The 17,517-nt window shown below is 51.0% G+C and overlaps 1 pseudogene; it reads left to right on the top strand.

Moving 5' to 3' along the window:
• The window catches only part of LOC137757332 (uncharacterized), a 30,504-nt pseudogene extending 14,341 nt beyond the window's left edge, over positions 1 to 16,163 (top strand).
• The last annotated feature ends 1,354 nt before the right edge of the window (positions 16,164 to 17,517 follow it).

The raw sequence follows: 17,517 nt of genomic DNA, 5'->3' as shown, positions 1-17,517 counted from the left end.
TGATGGAAGGGTGTTGAAGTCTCCAACTATAATAGTGTATTCATCTATTTCTCCTTGTAGTCCTATCAGTTTTGCCTCACATATTTTGACACTCTGTTGTTAGGCACATACACATTAAGGATTGTTGTGTCTTCTTGGAGAATTGATTCCTTTATTGTTATATAATGCCCCTCTTTATCCCTGATAAGTTTCCTTGCTCTGAAGTTTACTCTATCTGAAATTAATATACCTACTCCTGCTTTCTTTGGATTATTTTTACCATGGGATATCTTTCTCCATCCATTTACTTTTAATCCCTATGTGTTTTTATATTTAAAGTGGATTTCTTGTAAACAACACATAGTTGGGTTTTGTTTTTGAAGCCACTCTGACAGTCTCTGTCTTTTAATTGGTTCATTTAGACCATTGACCTTCAAAGTGATTACAGATGTGGTTGGACTGATCTCTACTATGTTTGTTACTATTTTCTATTTGTGCCCTTATGCTTTGTTCCTATTTTTGTCTTTCTACTCTTTTCTGCCTTTTTGTTATTGTTTATTTGAGCATTTTATATGATTCTATTTTCTCTCCTCACTTAGTGTATCAGTTGTACTCTTTTAAAACTATTTTTTGTGGTTGTCCTAACATATGCAGTATACATTTACAACTAATCCAAGTCCACTTTCAAATAACACTGTACCATTTCACAGGTAGTGCAAGTACCTATAATAACCAAATAATCGTAATTCCCCCCTCCCATCCCGTGTACCATTACTGTCATTAATTTTGTTTATACATAAGTACACATTATGTATCAAGTAAGATGAATTAAGAATTAGGTTGATTAAGAAAAATAAAAGGTTTTTATTTTACCTTCCCTATTCCTTCTCCTATGCTCTTCCTTTCTTTATGTAGATCCAAGTTTCTGACCTATATTATTTTCCTTCTCTCTAAAGAACTTCTTTTTACATTTCTTGCAAGGCAGGCCTACTGGCAACAAATTCCCTCAGTTTTGCTTGTCTGAGAAAGCCCTTACTTCTCCTTCACTTTAGAAGGATAATTTTGGGGAGCCCCTGGTAGCCTAGTGGTTAGGATTCCAGGTTTTCCCTGCCATGGCTGGGGTTCAATCCCTGGTTGGGGAACTAAGATCCCACATGCTGCACCATGTGGCTAAAAAAAAAAAAGGAAAAAAGGAACTCCACCTTCTTATCCATACCTCCCCCATATTTACCCAAATTCCTTGGTATACTTCTGGAACCAATGAGATGACCCCACTCCAAAGCCTCTGAAATGAATCAAAATAAGGCAAGCATTATCTTACCTCTAAGCCACACGAGAAACCAGTACCCAATCTTAACGCCCCCATTCTATTTCCCATTTGAATGATGCTTAGCCCTGGGGCCAGGCAAGGTGCTGGGAGATTCAGGGGACAGCCCAACCCATGTTGTTCCAGTGCCAAAATTATGCAAGATGAACCCCTGTGAAGCCCCTCCCATTAGTCAGTTACCATAGAGAAGCTGAAAAACAAAAACCCCCACAGAAATTAAAGTTTCAATGGAATGAGAGCACCCCATCCCCCGCCCCGCAATCTGGCAGACTCAGCTGTCAGGCTCCAAGTGTGGTGAGGCCAGTGGGGGGCTGGGGTGGGTTATCCTTCACTAATCAGGTGGGTCCCCAGCATCACTTCCACAGGAGGAATTCATCCAGCCTCAAGAGTCACACACTCCCCACAGGTCCCCAAAGTGGCCAGGATGATAAGGACAGGCCCCCCCTACCCCAGATCAGCCCCCAAAAAGGCAGAGTCTCCCCTCTGCCCACCTCCCCCCACCCCCAGAGCGGAGGAGGGACTGGGAGCAACTGGGTGGAAACAGGGAGCCAGGAGGAGGGAATTCCTGGGCTCCTCGGCACCAAGATGCTGGTTGTTCTTAGTTTACAACTTAAGCTTAAACTCAGAAAAAATCTCCCACCAGGATGCAAACTGTGGGCCTCTCTCTGCTTCACCGATTCTCAGAGGAGCCTCCTTCATACGGCTGTCTCTCCCAGAACACAGGATTCGATACACTCCTCACCACGACGGAGTGGTACCTCGTGCCCAGGTTTACCTCAAGTCCTCTGGCTGGGGGTGTCTGCTGCTTTTGTGCCCCAGTGTCCATCCTCCCAGCACTTGGACCCCGCTTTCCCTGGAGGAACGCCCCTCTCAGCCATGTCAGCTGTGAGGCCACCCCCAGACGACAAGACGGTGATGACGCAGGGATGACAACCCAGAACATTCTGTTGGCTTGGGAAGAGAAGGGGCACAGGACCCTGGGCTTCGGTTTGTAAGAGCCTGAGAATCCCCCTGACCTCCTGGAGCTCCAGTCATGTTGCACCTGAAGCCAGATCTAGACTTTTCCTGCTTTTGTGAACTGATAGATTGATTCCCTTTTCGCTTAAGCAAGGCTGAGTCAGATTTTCTGCACATCGTACAACGAATGAAGACTTCTTCCGCTTAGAGTCCTGGGCGTTTAAGAATTCTTTGCTTTTATTTCCCCTTTGACACCCCCTGCCCCACACACAGTGTGCCACATACGTATATGCACACAACAGGAAAGTCTCCAAGGAAAGTTCTAGACCTCACGGTCCCTGAGCCAATACCCTGCTCTGACCCCGCTCTGCCCTGGGCCTGGAGCTGTTTGTTGCCATCTCCTCTTCTAGAATATTCCTTAGTGGATGAGGCTGCTCCCAGGCAGGGTTCTCCCAGCCCCCCAGGCTCATCCCAGTTGGGAAGTGACCCTCTGTGTACTGGCCAGGCCCCACAGCCTGGCTGGTCCTCTGCTCCTGAACTTCCCTTGAATCTCCCAGGGGCAGCTGAAGCCTCCTCCCTCCAGCCCCTTCTTCTTCCTGCAGCCCTGGGCTTCCCTGATGTTCCTCACCCTCTGTCCCCAGGCCCCTGGGGTCCACTGCTCACCAGGTCTCCTTCTGCCCCTGTGCTTGCAGGGTGGGCAAACGAGGTCTCATCCCTCTGTTCCCCATCCCTGCTTTGCCTGCAGGACCAACTCCTGTTTTTAAACTTAGACCAGGTCCCCCAAGGTTGATGTCCTATTCCCAGGGACAACCACCTTCTGAGGCCTCTCCCCCTCTTACTTAGCTTCTCCCCCCCCCCCCCATTCCACCCCCCACCCCCACCCCCTGCCTCTTGGTGCACCTGATCCAGAGCCCACGGGTTCCAGCTCTAGGCCTTTTTAACTCCCTTCTTATCTCCTGAGATGGTCCTCAGGCTCAGCTCAACACGAAGATGAAGGGTCAAAGCTGTCCTTTCCCTTTACCTGGTCATTAAACACACACCACCACTGTTGAGAGTGAGTGTGGCGGGGCAAAGGCAGAGGCCGGGACCCCAGAGATGACGCTGCACGGGCGGCGAGTCGTGGTCAGATCCTGGATCTATTTTGAAAGTGGGTCCAGTGGGTTTCCTGGTGGCTTCCACAAGGGATGTGTAAATAGAGAGGGGTGACTCGGGCTTTGGGCCTGAGCACGTGGAAGGGTGGGGTTGCCATCCATTGCCCTTCACTGTCACAGAGGTGGGGGCAGAAGACAGAGCTGAGTCTGGCGCCGAGAAGTTTGCCACCTCATCAGCCGCCCTGAGCAACAGCTGGGGGTGGGCGGGAGGTGTAAATCCGGGCGTTGTCGGCATGTGGATGAGACCTCCAAGGGGTGAGTGTAGATGAAGACAGGGAGCGAGGATGGGGAGAAGAAGCTGAAAGTGTGTGCTGGGGACACAGCTCGATCCCTGGCTGGAGATGTGCACTAAACAGGAGGAAGGACTTAACCGGGGGAGGCCAATCTCGTGCCATCTACACTTAGATTCCAAAAGCCCCAAATCTTGGGTACCACAGACCACAGTCCTGGAGGAGAAAGGGGTGTGGGAATAAAACCACAAGCGTTCCCACTCACCAAACAGCCCGCACCTGAGTTCTGCCTTTATTGGAATGGGGTCTCCCTGACCCCATGATCTGACGTGGGCCCCGGCTGACAGCCTTTGCTCGACCACCCGAGGCTGCAGCAGAGGGCTGAGTGGGAGGGAAACGAAGATCTGCCCCAGTTCCCACAGGCGAAGTGGCCCGGCCACCTAGGGCCTGCCGGTAGCCCTTGGGAGGGACAGCAGCCCAGACGGAGCTGACACGTGGGAAAGGCCAGGCCAGCTCTCGGGGACCTGCGTCTCTTCCACCTGTCAGCACAGGGTCCAAGGGGGCGGAGAAGACTTGGGGCCTCTTAATGCAGTGACTGGACTGCTGACCGCGCCCACCGACCACGCCCACCGCGAACTGCGGCGCAGCCAGCCGCTCACCGCCGCCAGTGCAATCCGCATTTGTGCCCCCCACGGGACGCACTGGGTGGGCGGTAGGCTCAGAGCTCCCGCACCCCCCGCTCCAACCCCAACCCAAACACCTCAGGCGGGACCCGCACACAAGAGACAGAAGCAGAGCTGCTCGGGCTGAAAGGGGCGGGGCCTCAGAGCCCACCTGCTTAACCTTTACCTCGCTGGGACCAATGGGGGGCACGCCCGTGAGAACACCGGGAGCCCCCTCAATCCTTCAAACCACGCTGAGAGGCCAGTGTCATCACTGTGCAGAAGAGGGGACCGAGCTTCAGAGAGGACACAGGGCTCTGGAGTAGCAGCCTCGGCAGTCCCCCACGTGGGGCCGGTTCTTCATGTGGCTTTCCTGCGGGCTCCTCCCCAGGCACAGGCTGTCTGTCTGCGAGGCGTATGCCTGGTTTCCTCTAACTATTTGTCATTTTACGCTCTCTTTCGTTTAATTTTGCATTCTATTTTATTTCATGTTATGTCTTGTTGTATTGCATTATGTTATTTTGAGCACCAAGAACCTGGAGTCACATCCTGGACCTACCTGCGGTCACTGCCCAGCTTCAGACACCAGGAAGGAGTGGGGCTGGGATAGGACCTCCCCGCCCCCGCAGGTCAGCTCCTGCTGCCTCATGATGGGTCATCCAGTCACTGGATGGAAATATCATCAGAACCCGTCCCTGGGCCCCCAGGATGGGTGTAAAATAAAACAAAATTTTTAAATGTGTATGCAGCCAACCAAAAAGATGCCAGTGACTCAAAGGAAGCCGGACTCTCACATCCCCCAGGAAGCTGCATTGGAGGCCAGTCGGCCTGGTGCTCTGGACGTCCACTGGCAAAAGGAGGAAAAGCAGACTCCCAGCACCCAGGAAATGCCCCACTGGCTCTTGCTGACGTCTTCATGACCTGCCTCAAAGGGATGCCCAGAGGCCCTGACCTCCCCAGCCCCCCTTCTCCAGATTGATAGGCCTGGAAGCCCTCAGATCACGTTCCCCAGGGCTGCCCGTCCATCCTCTCGCTCCACTGGGGAGACGTAGTGGCCTGGCCCCTGCCAGCCCTGGGAGCCCAGGCTGATCATCTGGTGGGCAGGCAGCCACCCACACTGGTCCGTCTGTGATGCAGGGGGACGGGGAAAGGTCTTTGATTGAAATGCTCCTCCCCGTGAGGCTGACCTGGCCAGGCCATGGAGAATTTTAACACCCCTCCTCCATCCCAGGTTTCACTCCCCCCTCCCGTTCGTGAAATGACATCCCTCGTTTCTCTTGTTGCCGCCATCCCCCTCCATGCCCTTTTGAGCATTTCCTGCACTGCTGCATCCCCCTGCCTTCGGGAGCTCACTTGACATTTCCAGAAGGAAGAAAGGAAGGGAGGAAGAGGGGGAGGGATGAATGGATGAAGGAACCAAGTAGAAGGAAAGCCACTCTGAGCGTGGTGTCCAGGGTCAGATGGGAGGCACTTCTCTATTTGGTGAGGGGTGACAGCTAGGGGGTTGCACAGGGGAGCAGAAGCTGGGGCTTAGAAGAGACTCAGCAAGTGTTTGCCAGAAGCTTCCATCATGTCTGGGGTGGCCCTTGCTGCCGCCTAGAGGGGCAAGTGAGCGGGGAGAGGTGCAGGGTTGGGGAGAGGGAGCAGCTGTCCTCAGCACAGCCCCACCATAGTCTCACGCCCCATTTCCTTCAGGCTTCTTTGAACAAGTCCCTGAGAAGATGCTGGGCATCCCCGGGGGCCACGTGTGGGGACGAGAAGGTTCTGGTTTCGGGTTGGCTGCCTACCGCCTCCTGGGTAATCTTAGTAAGCCTCTTCCTCTCCCTGCTGGTCCAGAACTGCACTGTCCTCGTGTGGCTCCCGAGCCAGTCTGAGCTGAGCTGAGCCGTAAGTGCAAAACATACCCTGGAAAGTAAAGACAGCTGGAAAAACAGAACGCAGAATATCTCGTTAGTAAGTTTTATTCTGATCGCATGTTGAAATGATGCTTCGGATGTGTTAGTTAAATCAAATATATATTAAAATTAGGGTTACCTGTTTCTTTTTACATTTTCAGTGTGGCTACTGGAACATTTTAAATGACATATGTGGCTCTCATTCTGTTTCTACTGAAGGTGCTGCTCTAGAGAGTTCTAAGGCCTTTTGGTGTGAGTGCTGTGATAATCCCCTGTATACACACACAGTAGGGAGGATTTTGACCTTGTTTGCTGGTTGATTGATGAGTTAAGTAAGTGTGATATTAAGCTGGGGAGGTCCAGGCAGCCCGGGGAAGCAGGGGCTTCGGGAGGATGTTGCTTAGACAGGATGGGGATGGGCTACTTGCCTTTCTTCCAGATCTTCCAGTTTCCCTGGGAACTCCAGTGAGGGCTGGAGCAGAGAGAAGGGGTCTGTTCTGGAGAGTTTGCCGTCCCCAATAGCGCCCACTCTTCTCCCGGGGGGGGTCAAACGATTTAACCTTCCGGAGGAGGTTCCCAAGAAGGTCACTTCCTTCCTCAAGTTCTAGAGCCGGGACGCTGCCAGCAACTCCAGGACTTGCACCCTGTCTGACCCACGGCCTGGCCAGTGCCAGCCTCGCAGGGGCTGGAGGTCACCTCCTGTCAGCCCTGGATTCATCCATCCCAAAGGAGGCTGGTGGCTCAGCTTGACGGATGCACGTCCCCAGGTCACAGTGACCCAAGGGTGGTTGCAGGAAGTGGAGCTCCCCCTGGGAAAAAGCCCAGTGCGGGGGGTCAGGGGATCTGGGCTCGTGGAGGACTGGCTAGCGAGAGGGCCCAGGCTCTTCCTCGGGTCAGCACAGTCCCCTCTAACCAGGTCACCGGGTCCCCATGCCCCCGCATAGGTGCTGGCTACAGCGTGTGTTCCCACGCAAATTTACTTCAAGATTGTGGTCCTCTCCACCTTCTGAGCTCTGGAATATTGAATTTACAACAGGCTGGGTGGAACAGGGTGGTAACCCTCTTGCCCCCCCCCATTCCCTCCCCCGCAGGTCCCCCCTGCTGGACCCGTCCCTCCATTCCTCCCACACCCGAGCCGTCCTCTTTGTTCCCAAGATGCTGTTTCAGCTCAGCTCACGCCTGTCCTGTTTGTCCCTCCACCTTCCAGAGCCCCCATCTGCCCCATGCCTCCCAGCTCTCCCACCATCCCTCCTTCCCAAATCCCCTGTGAGCGCTCCAGCCGCCCACCACCACCAGGCAGGCTCCCCAAAATGAGAATCTACCCAAGACCCAGCCCAGTGGCCACTCCTGGGGAGTCTCCCCACCCCCCCACCCCTTGGCTGTCCTACAAGGAGTCTCTGTGCCAATTAGGAAAAGGCACCCCTGGATGGTTGCAGGGGAGGGAGTGCGGCCTCCAGCAGCAGTTCCCACACCATCTTCAATCTGGTCTTCACTGGCCCAACTTCCCTCTCTGACCGTGAGCTCTGCCAGGACAGTGACGGGTCTGCTGTGCTCACCACTGGGTCCCCAGGTGATCGATCAGTGCTGCTTCTGTGATGGAAGCGCCCGGGGGTGACGCCGCAGAAGCGGGGATGTGCAGGCGCCTGTGTGTGGACCAGCCTGGGAGGGGCTGGTGTGTGGCCGGGGTGAGGAGAGAAGCAGGGAAAGAAGGGGGCCCTCGGCAATGGGGGGACAGGTGGACAGCCACCTTGAGGTCCTGAGATGAGGTCCAGAGGCCACTGTTGGGGCTGCGCAGAGCTGGGACCAGTGGCCAGCCACTTAGATACAGATAAGTTAAAGACCGTGTTAGTTTCCTAGGGCTGCCGTGACATGTACCAGAAACTGAGGGCTATTATGGACTGAACTGTGTCCCCTGAAATTCACGTGGTGAAGCCCTTACCCCAGGAGCTCAGAAGGCAACTGTATTTGGAGACAGGGCCTTTAAAGAGGTGATTAAGGTAAAATGAGGCCACATGGGTGGGCCCTCATCCCTGTGCCTGGTGTCCTTATAAAAAGAGGAGATTTGACCCATGAAGGTAAAATGGGTCAAAGAGACACCGGGGATGCTTGAGCACGGAGTGGAGACGATGTAAAGACAGGGAGAGGAGAAGACGGCCGTGCACAAGCCAAGGAGAGAGCCCTCGGGAGAACCCAACCCTGCCAACACCGTGATCTGGGACTTCTAGCCTCCAGAACTGTGAGAAATAAACACGAGTTGTTTTAAACCCCCCAGGCAATGGCATTTAGTTATGGGAGCCTGAGCAAACTAACTCAGGGGCTTAGAATAGGTATGTACTGTCCCACAGTTCCGGAGTTTGGAACTCGGAAATCAAGGTGTCAGCACGGCCGTGGTCCAGGCCTCTCTCCCAGCTTCTGGTGGTTCCTTGGTTTCTGGCAGCCAGACTCCCATCTTCCCATGGTGTGTGCCTGTGTTCAGATCTCCTCTTCTTATAAAGACCTCAGTCATATTGGATTAGGGCCCACCCTGATGTCCTCAACTTAGTTACATCTGCAAAGGCCCTATTTCCAAATAAGGTCACATTCTGAGGTCCCAGGGGTTAAGACTTCAGCACATGAATTTGTGGGGAGACACAATTCAACCTATTGTGGACTGAACTGTGTCCCCCCAAATTCATATGTTGAATCCCTAACCCCCAATGTGGCTATATTTGGAGTCAGGCCTTTAGGGAAGTAATTAAGGATAAATGAGGCCAAAGGGTAGGGCCTTAATCCTGTAGGGCTGGTGTCCTTATAAGAAAGGGAAGAGACACCAGAGATACCTCTCTCCCTCTCTCTCTCTCCACGCACACACTGAAAAAAGTTACATGAGGGCACAGCAAGAAGGCAATGTCTGCAAGCTCGGAAGAGCAGTCTCACCAGAAACCAGCCCTGGAGGCACATTGACTTTGGACTTCCAGCCTCCAGAACTGAGAAAATAAAGTGTTGTTGTTTAAGCCACCCAGCCTGTGGGGTTTTGTTTTGTTTTATTTTATGGCAGACCAAGCAGACTAAAACACAGCCCATAACAAAGCCTTATCTATTAAATCATTTTGTTACAAGTGACGGGAACTCAAATTAAACCACTTTATTTTTTTAATATTTATTATTTATTTAGTTAGTTAGTTTATTTATTATTACTTTTTTTTTTTTCTGGCTGCATCAGGTCTTAGTTGCAGCATGCAGGATCTTCGTTGAGGCATGCGAAATCTGTTGTTGCAGCACGTGGGCTTCTCTCTAGTTGTGGCGTACGAGTTTTCTCTCTCTAGTTGTGGCTAGGGTTCCAGAGTGTGTGGGCTCTGTAGTTGCAGCACGCGGGCTCTCTCGTTGAGGCGCGCGGGCTCAGTAGTTGAGGCGCGCGGGCTCAGTAGTTGCAGCGCACGGGCTTAGTTGCCCCGCAGCATGTGGGATATTAGTTCCCCGACCAGGGATCGAACCCACGTCCACTGCATTGGAAGGTGGATTCTTTACCACCGGACCACCCGTCAAAAAGAAACCGCTTTAAACCACTTTAAACAAAAAGAAAATGTCTTAGGTCGATAACTGAACAGACCGAGACCCGGGTACCACAGAACCCAGGAGTTGTCCGGCTCTTTCTTTCTGTCGCTCTTTCTGCATCTGCCTCTCCTGGCTCCTCTCTCCTCGACGTGGCTCTGTCCTGGGGTAACTCCTCACCAGCATGGGGGCTGCAGCCACGCCAGGTGAGCTTGGCGTCCCCTTCAGCAACTTCCGTGGAAGGGGAGCACCTCCTGCAGGAGGTCAAGGTGCAGAGGGGCTCAGACGCCAAGGCCACACCTGGGGAGGGGAGTGGGCAGCTCAAAAAAAAAAAAAAAAAAAACCCCAAAGTGAACACAAAGGCACCCAGGAGCCAACTGAAAGAGCTCCCAATGGCCAAAGTTGGAACAAATTGAGCAAGAAAATAAATAACCTAACACTGGATTATAACCCGAAGTAGAACATAAAGATCCATGAGTCCATATGGATACAAATAAATGATTGAATAAATAAATGTGGGGAAAGAGACAAATCTCCGATGCAGAAGAATTCCAAATAATTTACGTAGCTGCTCCACCCTCAAGGAGGCGGGGCACAGCTCCCCACTCCTCAAGTGTCAAGTGTCAGCTGCACAGTGACTTCCTTCCAAAGACCACGGTGTGGGAAGGGGGAGGTGATTTATTTATTTTTTGTCAGGAGAAACCTGACAAACATTATCTCAGCCGGATTATCAAGGTCCACATCAACCGGGATGTTGATAGCATGTACCCTCGATACGACGTGATGGAAGTGAAACTTTACCTCCGTGGTCGTCCTTCCCCAGTCCCATAACCCTTGTGTCATCATGAGAAAAACATCTTACAGTTGACAGATATCTTACAAAATACTCAGCCAGTCATCCTCAAATGTCAAGGTCATAAAAACAAGGAAAGTCTAAGAAACTGTCACAGCCAAGAGGAACCTAGGTAGCCATGACAACTGAATGTAATGTAATGTCCTGGGAGGGATCTTGGAATGGGAAAAGGACATTAGGGAAAAACTAAGAGAATGTGAATAAAGTATGGAATTTGGTTAATAACAATATGTCAATATAAGCTCAATAATTGTGACAAATGTACCATGCTGATATAAGATGTCAAGAATAAGAGACACCATGTGGAGTTTACAAGAACTCTCTGGACGATCTTTTTAATAATCCTGTAGCTGTAAAACTATCCTCAACTAAAAGGTTTATTTAAAAGTTTAAATAAAATGGGGACCAGTCGGGTTCTGTGATGGTTAATTTTCTGTGTCACCCTGACTGGCCAGGAGGTGTCCTGATTAAACATTCTTTCCGGTGTGTTTGGGAGGTGTTTCTGGATGAGATTACCACTTGAATCAATGGACTCAGTCAAGCAGAGTTCCCTCCCCAATGGGGGTTGGGCATCATCCAATCCGCAAAAATGACCTAAGAGTTTCCACGTGTGCCCTGAAGGAGATGGTCATCTTCCAGAGCTGCAGGGCTGGAACTGCTAAAAATCAAACAGCAGTTCATCCTGTGGTTGGCTGAATTACAAAGCAAATTGAACTCCCAGCCTCACAGGGCGTCTCCTTCCTGTTAAAGCGAGGGCGTTATCACTTTGCTGTACACTTGAAACTAACACAACATTGTTAATCAACTATACTCCAATATAAAATTTAAAAGTTTAAAAAAAAACAAACAGGAAAACCACGAAGGCTTGTTAATATTAAATGTAGAGGTTGATTTACATAATTGTCTTAGACGACAGTTGAAAATCATTCTATAATAATGTTAATATATTTGGATATTGCGCACTATTTATTTAAATAAAGATACATTCTTAAATGCTTTCAAAAAAACAATAAAGTGAGGGTGTTGACTGGGGGAGTATGAGGACGTGTGGAGAGACCCTGATGAACTAGGAACACCGAACCCCCAAATTCTTTTGAGTCTTCTCTACCAGTGGCAGGGTCTGCCCACCTTGCAGGGGTATTGGCCTCTCCAGAGTAGAGGTAGCGGACTTTCCACCTCCATCAGAGGGGATGAAGCCTACATGCCTAGGAAACTACCAGCTGCCTGATTCCCCTCAGGACCCACCCCATCACCCCTCTTTGCTTCTAGACCTATAACTAGACTCTAGTCCCAGCAGGGCCCTAAAGATGGGGTACAAAGCATGACTCATGAGGGGGTATGCTGCGTTCCAAGAGAACTACGTGAGTTTCCTAATTTATAGACAGAAACCGGGAGCACGTGTGGGAATCGATACTAAGGGTGTGGGGTACAGGGGAAGGCATATAAGGTTGTTCAGGCTGAATTTTTTGACGTGAACTCACTACGCAGATATTCCGCATTTATGTAGCAGCTTGGAATGTTAGAAAGGGCCCTAATGGCTCCAACACGGACCAAAAGGTAGCCCAAACCTGAGGGAATTAAACTATTCTTTGCTTGAATGTACAGAAAGGGGCTCAAAGGCCTAGGTAGACTGGGAGGTTAGAGTGGCTTTATCATTTAAGATATACTCACCCACAGTGGGAGGGTCAGAAGACAGCTTTCACCGAGACTGTGAAGAATCAGTGGGTGACGGGAGACCCACCATCCTTGCAGGGCTCTGTGATTGTCCTTCTCTGTAGACCAGACCTCCCTGGGAACTGGAGTCACTAAGTTGGGAAATCTAAATGCAATGGGGAGTATTGGACCCCGGGTTGCCAGGGGCCAATGGCGGCACTCACCAGCCACTGGCAAGGGGGGCGTGGTGACCGCAGTGGATGCAGAGTCAAAGCCGCAGTGAGAATGGTCTGACTCGAGAGACCTATAGGCTGGCGCAGAGATCATGATGTTCCTAGAAGGGAAACAGTCAGGAAGCCCTCGGTTCTTACCTGGTCTCTATCAGCAGAACATTTCTGGGTCGGTACTTCCCTGGTGGTCCGGTGGTTAAGACTCAGCGGTCCCAATGCAGGGGGCACGGGTTCGATCCCTGGTCAGGGAACTAAGATCCCGCATGTCGCAACTAAAGATCCCGCGTGCCTCAGCGAAGATCCTGTGTGCTGCAACTAAGACCCTGGGCAGCCAATAAATGAATGAATGAATAAATAAATAAATAAAACATTTCCAGGTCAAGTGAACACACGTCTGACCACAATCATAGAAGCAGAGTCATGGCCCCTAAATGGATTGCCAGACTTGAGACAGTTTACAGACCCAGGACCCCCTGAATGAAGGGGAGGCCAGATCCCCGTGAGGAAGGACCCTGTGCGCTACTGAAATGTAGCACGTTAGGCTTTCTCCCAGCCTTCCCCCAGGTAAATACACGCTGGGAGAAGGGAATAATCAGACCTTTTGAGGACTACTGGACGCTGGCTCTGGACTGATTCCAGGAGACCCCAAATGTCACCCTCCCGTCAGACTAGGGGCTTGCAGAGGTCCGGTGGTCAATGGACCTTTAGCTCAAGTCTGTCTCACAGTGGGTCTCCAAGCCCATCCTGTGGTTAACTTCCGAGTCCCATGCGTAATTGGAAAAGACACCCTGAGCAGCAGGCAGAATCCGCATGTAGGTTCCCCGACCTGTGGAGTGTGGGCTATGAGGGTGGGAAAGGCCAAGCGGAAGACACTAGAACCACCTCTACCCAGGAAAACAGTGAACCCAAACCACCACACATCCCGGAGGGATGTGGAGATTGATGCCATCATCAAAGATCGGAAAGATGTTGGGTGGTGATTGCCACCACATCCCATCCAGCTCACCTATTTGGCCTGTGCGAAGACAGATGGATCTTTTTTTATATATATAAATGTATTTCTTTTGGCTGCATTGGGTCTTCGTTGCTGCACACAGGCTTTCTCTAGTTGCAGCGAGCGTGGGCTCCTCTTCGTTGTGGTGAACAGGCTTCTCATTACGGTGGCTTCTCTAGTTGTGGAGCATGGGCCCTAGGCGCAGGCTTCAGTAGTTGTGGCACGTGGGCTCAGTAGTTGTGGCACAAAGGCTTCGTTGCTCCGCGGCATGTGGGATCTTCCCGGACCAGGGCTCGAACCCATGTCCCCTGCACTGGCAGGCAGGTTCTTAACCACTGCGCCACCAGGGAAGCCCCAAGACAGATGGATCTTGAGAACAACAGTGAATTGTCGTGGGCTTAGCCAGCTAGTGACTCAATCGCAGCTGCTGCACCAGATGTGGTTTCATTGCTTGAGTAAATTACCACATCCCCGGGCACTTGGTGTGCAGCTGTTGACCTGGCAAATGCCTTTTCCTCCATTCCTGTCCCTGAGGTCTAGCAGAAGCCAGATGCTCTCAGCTGACGAGGGCATGCACACCTGCACTGGCCGACCTCAGGGGTGGATCAGATCTCCCACCTAGGTCGTAATTTAGTTCACAGGGGCATTGCCTGCTTTTCCTTCCACAGGACATCACACTGGTCCATTATATTGCTGACATTATGCTGATTGGACCTGGTGAGCAAGAAGTAGCAACTGCTCTAGACTTATTGGTAAGATATGTGCATGTCAGAGGGTGGGAAGTAATTCCAAATAAAACTCGGGGCCTTCTACCTCAGTGAAATTTCTAGGGGTCCAGTGGGATGGGACATGCTGAGATATCCCTTCTAAGGTGAAGGACCAGTTCTTGCATCCGACCCCTCCTGCATCGAAGAAAGAGGCACAATGCCTCGTGGGCCTCCTTGGATTCTGAAGGCAGCATGGTCCTCATCTGGATGTGCTGCTCTGGCTGATTCACCTAGTGACCCGGACTCTAGTTCTGAGTGGGACCCAGGACAAAAGAAGGCTCTGCAGCAGGTCCAGGCTGCCATCCGGGCTGCTCTGCCACTGCCAGCAGATCCAGTTGTACCTCAAGTGCCAAAAGGTGATGCTGTTTGGTGCCTTTAGCAGGCCCTATAGGTGAATTGCAGCGCAGGCCTTTAGGATTTTGGAGCAAGGTCCTGCCATCCTCCGCAGATAACTACTCTCCTTTGGAGAGACAGCTCTTGGCCTGCTATTGGGTCCTAGTGGATACTGAATGCTTGACCATGGGCCACCAAGTTACCACGTCTTTTGAGCTGCCCATCATGAACTGGGTGACCCACCAAGCCATAAAGCTGGGCACACATAGCAACACGCCATCATCAAATGGAAAGGATGTATGGGTGATCGGGTCTGAGCAGGCCCCCAAGACACAAGTAAGTTACATGAAGAAGTGGCCCGAATACCCACGGTCCCCACTCCTGCTACACTGCCTTCTCTTCCCAGCCCGCACCTGTGGCCTCATGGGGAGTTCTCTACCACCAGTTGACGGAGGGAGAGGAGAATCCAGCCTGGTTTACAGATGGGTCTGCACGAGATGCAGGCGCTGCCAGAAAGTGGGCAGCTGCAGCCCTGCAGCCCCTCTCTGGGACACCCCTGAAGGACCGGGAGAAGGGAACTCCTTTCAGTGGGCAGAACTTCCGGCAGAACATCTGGCCGTGCACTTTGCTTGGAAGGAGAGATGTCCAGGTGAGTGATTATACACCACTTCATGCGCTGTGGCCAGGGGCTTGGCTGATGGTCAGAGACTTGGAAGGAATATGATTGGAAAACTGGTGACCAATTCGGGGAGGAGGTATAAGTGTAGTCCTCTTTGAATGGGCAAAAAGCATGAAAATATTTGTGCCTCCTGTGAATCTCACCAAAGGATGACTTCAGCAAAGGAGAATTTTAATACTCAAGTGATTAGATTTTAATAATCAAATGGTGGTCTCTTTCCCCAGCCACCCCTCTCATCACCCAATAGGCTCATGAACAGAGTGGCCATGGTGGCAGGAATGGAGGCTCTGTGTGGGCCCAGCAACATGGAGTTCACTCACCACAGTCAATGGGGCTACAGCCTGGCAGAGTGCCCAGTCGGCCAGCCACAGAGACCAACACTGATCCCCTGATGTGGCACCGTTCCCTGGGGAGATCAGCCAGCGGCTACCTGTGGCAGGCTGACTACGTTGACTCACTTTCACTGTGGAAGGGGCAGTGTTGTGTTCTTACTGGAATAGACGCTCACTCTGGATATGGATTTGCCTTCTCTGCATGCAATGGTTCTGCCAAAACTACCATCGATGGACTCACAGAAAGCCTCCAAACAGCAGTGCTTCTGATCAAGGAACTCACTTCACAGCAAAGAAGTACAGCAATGGGCCCAAGCTTATAGGATTCACTGCTCTTACCATGTTCCCCGCCATCCTAAAACAGCTGGCTTGATAGTGGAGTGGAACGGCCCCCTAAAGACTTAATCACAGCGCAGTTAGGTAGCAGTATTTTGCAGGGCTGGAGCAAGGTCTTCCAGAAGGCTGTACGTGCTCTGGATCAGCAACTAATATACAGAGCTGTTTCTCCGGTAGCCAGGATTCACAAGTCCAGGAATGAAGGTGTGGAAATGGGAATGGCACCTCCCACTATACCCCTAGTGATCCACTAGCAAAATTGTGTTTCCTGATCCCACAACTTTGTGATCTGCTGGCCGAAAGGTCTTACTTCCAGAGGGAGGAGTGCTTCCGCCAGGAGACACAATAATGATGCCACTGAACTGGAAGTTAAGACTGTCGCCCAGCCTTTTTGGGCCCCTCCTGCCTCTGAACCAACAGGCAAAGAAGGGAGTTATGGTGCTGGCTGGGGGATTGATCCTGACCTCAAGGGGAAATTGGACTCCTACTCCACAATGGGTGTGGGCAAGGGTATGTCTGGAACACAGGAGATTCCTTAGGGGGTCTCTGTGATTGGTGTTCACGGAAGACTGCAGCAACCCCATCCAGGCAGGACTATCGATGGCCCAGACGCTTCAGGAATGAAGGTTTGGGTCACCCCACCATATAAAGAACCATGACCAGCTAAGGGGCTTACTGAAGGCAAAGAAAATACAGAACGGGGAATGGAAGGAGGTCATTATAAATACCAGCTGTGATCATGTGACCAGTTACAAAAACAAGGACTGTTATTGTCATGAGTATTTCCTCCTTATTTTGCTATGAATATGTGCGTGGGTTTTCTTTCCTCTCTTATTCCCTTATCATATATTATAAGATGTATTGACTTTGTATCACAGTAGCGAAGTATTGTTCATTTTACATCATAGTACGTAAGTTACAGGATATCAAGGAGAAGAGTAAACATCACTCAAGGACTTTACCTCCTCTTCTGGGGAAGGAGTTGGTTTTTCTGTTGTATATAGGATAGTTATATTGTGTTGGGCAGAATTATGACCTTGTTATTATTTATTTGGAGATAAACTATGGTTTTAGGAGGTCTGTATGGTGCCAGGTTGACAAAGAATGAACCTGTGATGGCTAATTCTGTGTCAACTTGACTGGCCCAGATTAAGCATTATTTCCAATGGTGTCTGTCTGTGAGGGTGTCTCTGGATGAAATTAGTATCTGAATCAGTGGACTTGGTAAAGAAATTTGCCCTCTATAATGTGGATGGGAATCATCCAGTCCATTGAGGGCCTGAATAGAACAAAAGGTGGATGGAGGAGGTATTTCTCCCTTTTTTTTCCCTGGCTCACTGTTGAACTGGGACATCCCTTGCCGTCTCCTCCTGCCCTCAGACTGGGATTTACACCCATCAGCTCCCTGGTTCTCAGGTGTTTAGACTCGGACTGAATTGCACCACTAGCTCTCCAGCAGACTGTGGGATTTCCCAGCCTCCAAAATTGGGTGAGCCAAGTCCTCATAATAAATCCCCTTTTATGTACATAAATATCCTATTGGTACCATTTCTCTGGAGAATGCTAATACAGTTCCTTAAAGAAACTTTGGGCGCCCAAGAACTATGT

The sequence above is a fragment of the Eschrichtius robustus genome, chromosome 1 (genome assembly GCF_028021215.1).
Source record: "Eschrichtius robustus isolate mEscRob2 chromosome 1, mEscRob2.pri, whole genome shotgun sequence".
Classification (NCBI taxonomy): Eukaryota; Metazoa; Chordata; class Mammalia; order Artiodactyla; family Eschrichtiidae; genus Eschrichtius; species Eschrichtius robustus.
The sequence above is the reverse complement of the archived record's forward strand: the minus strand, read 5'-3'. Positions and strand labels throughout refer to the sequence as shown.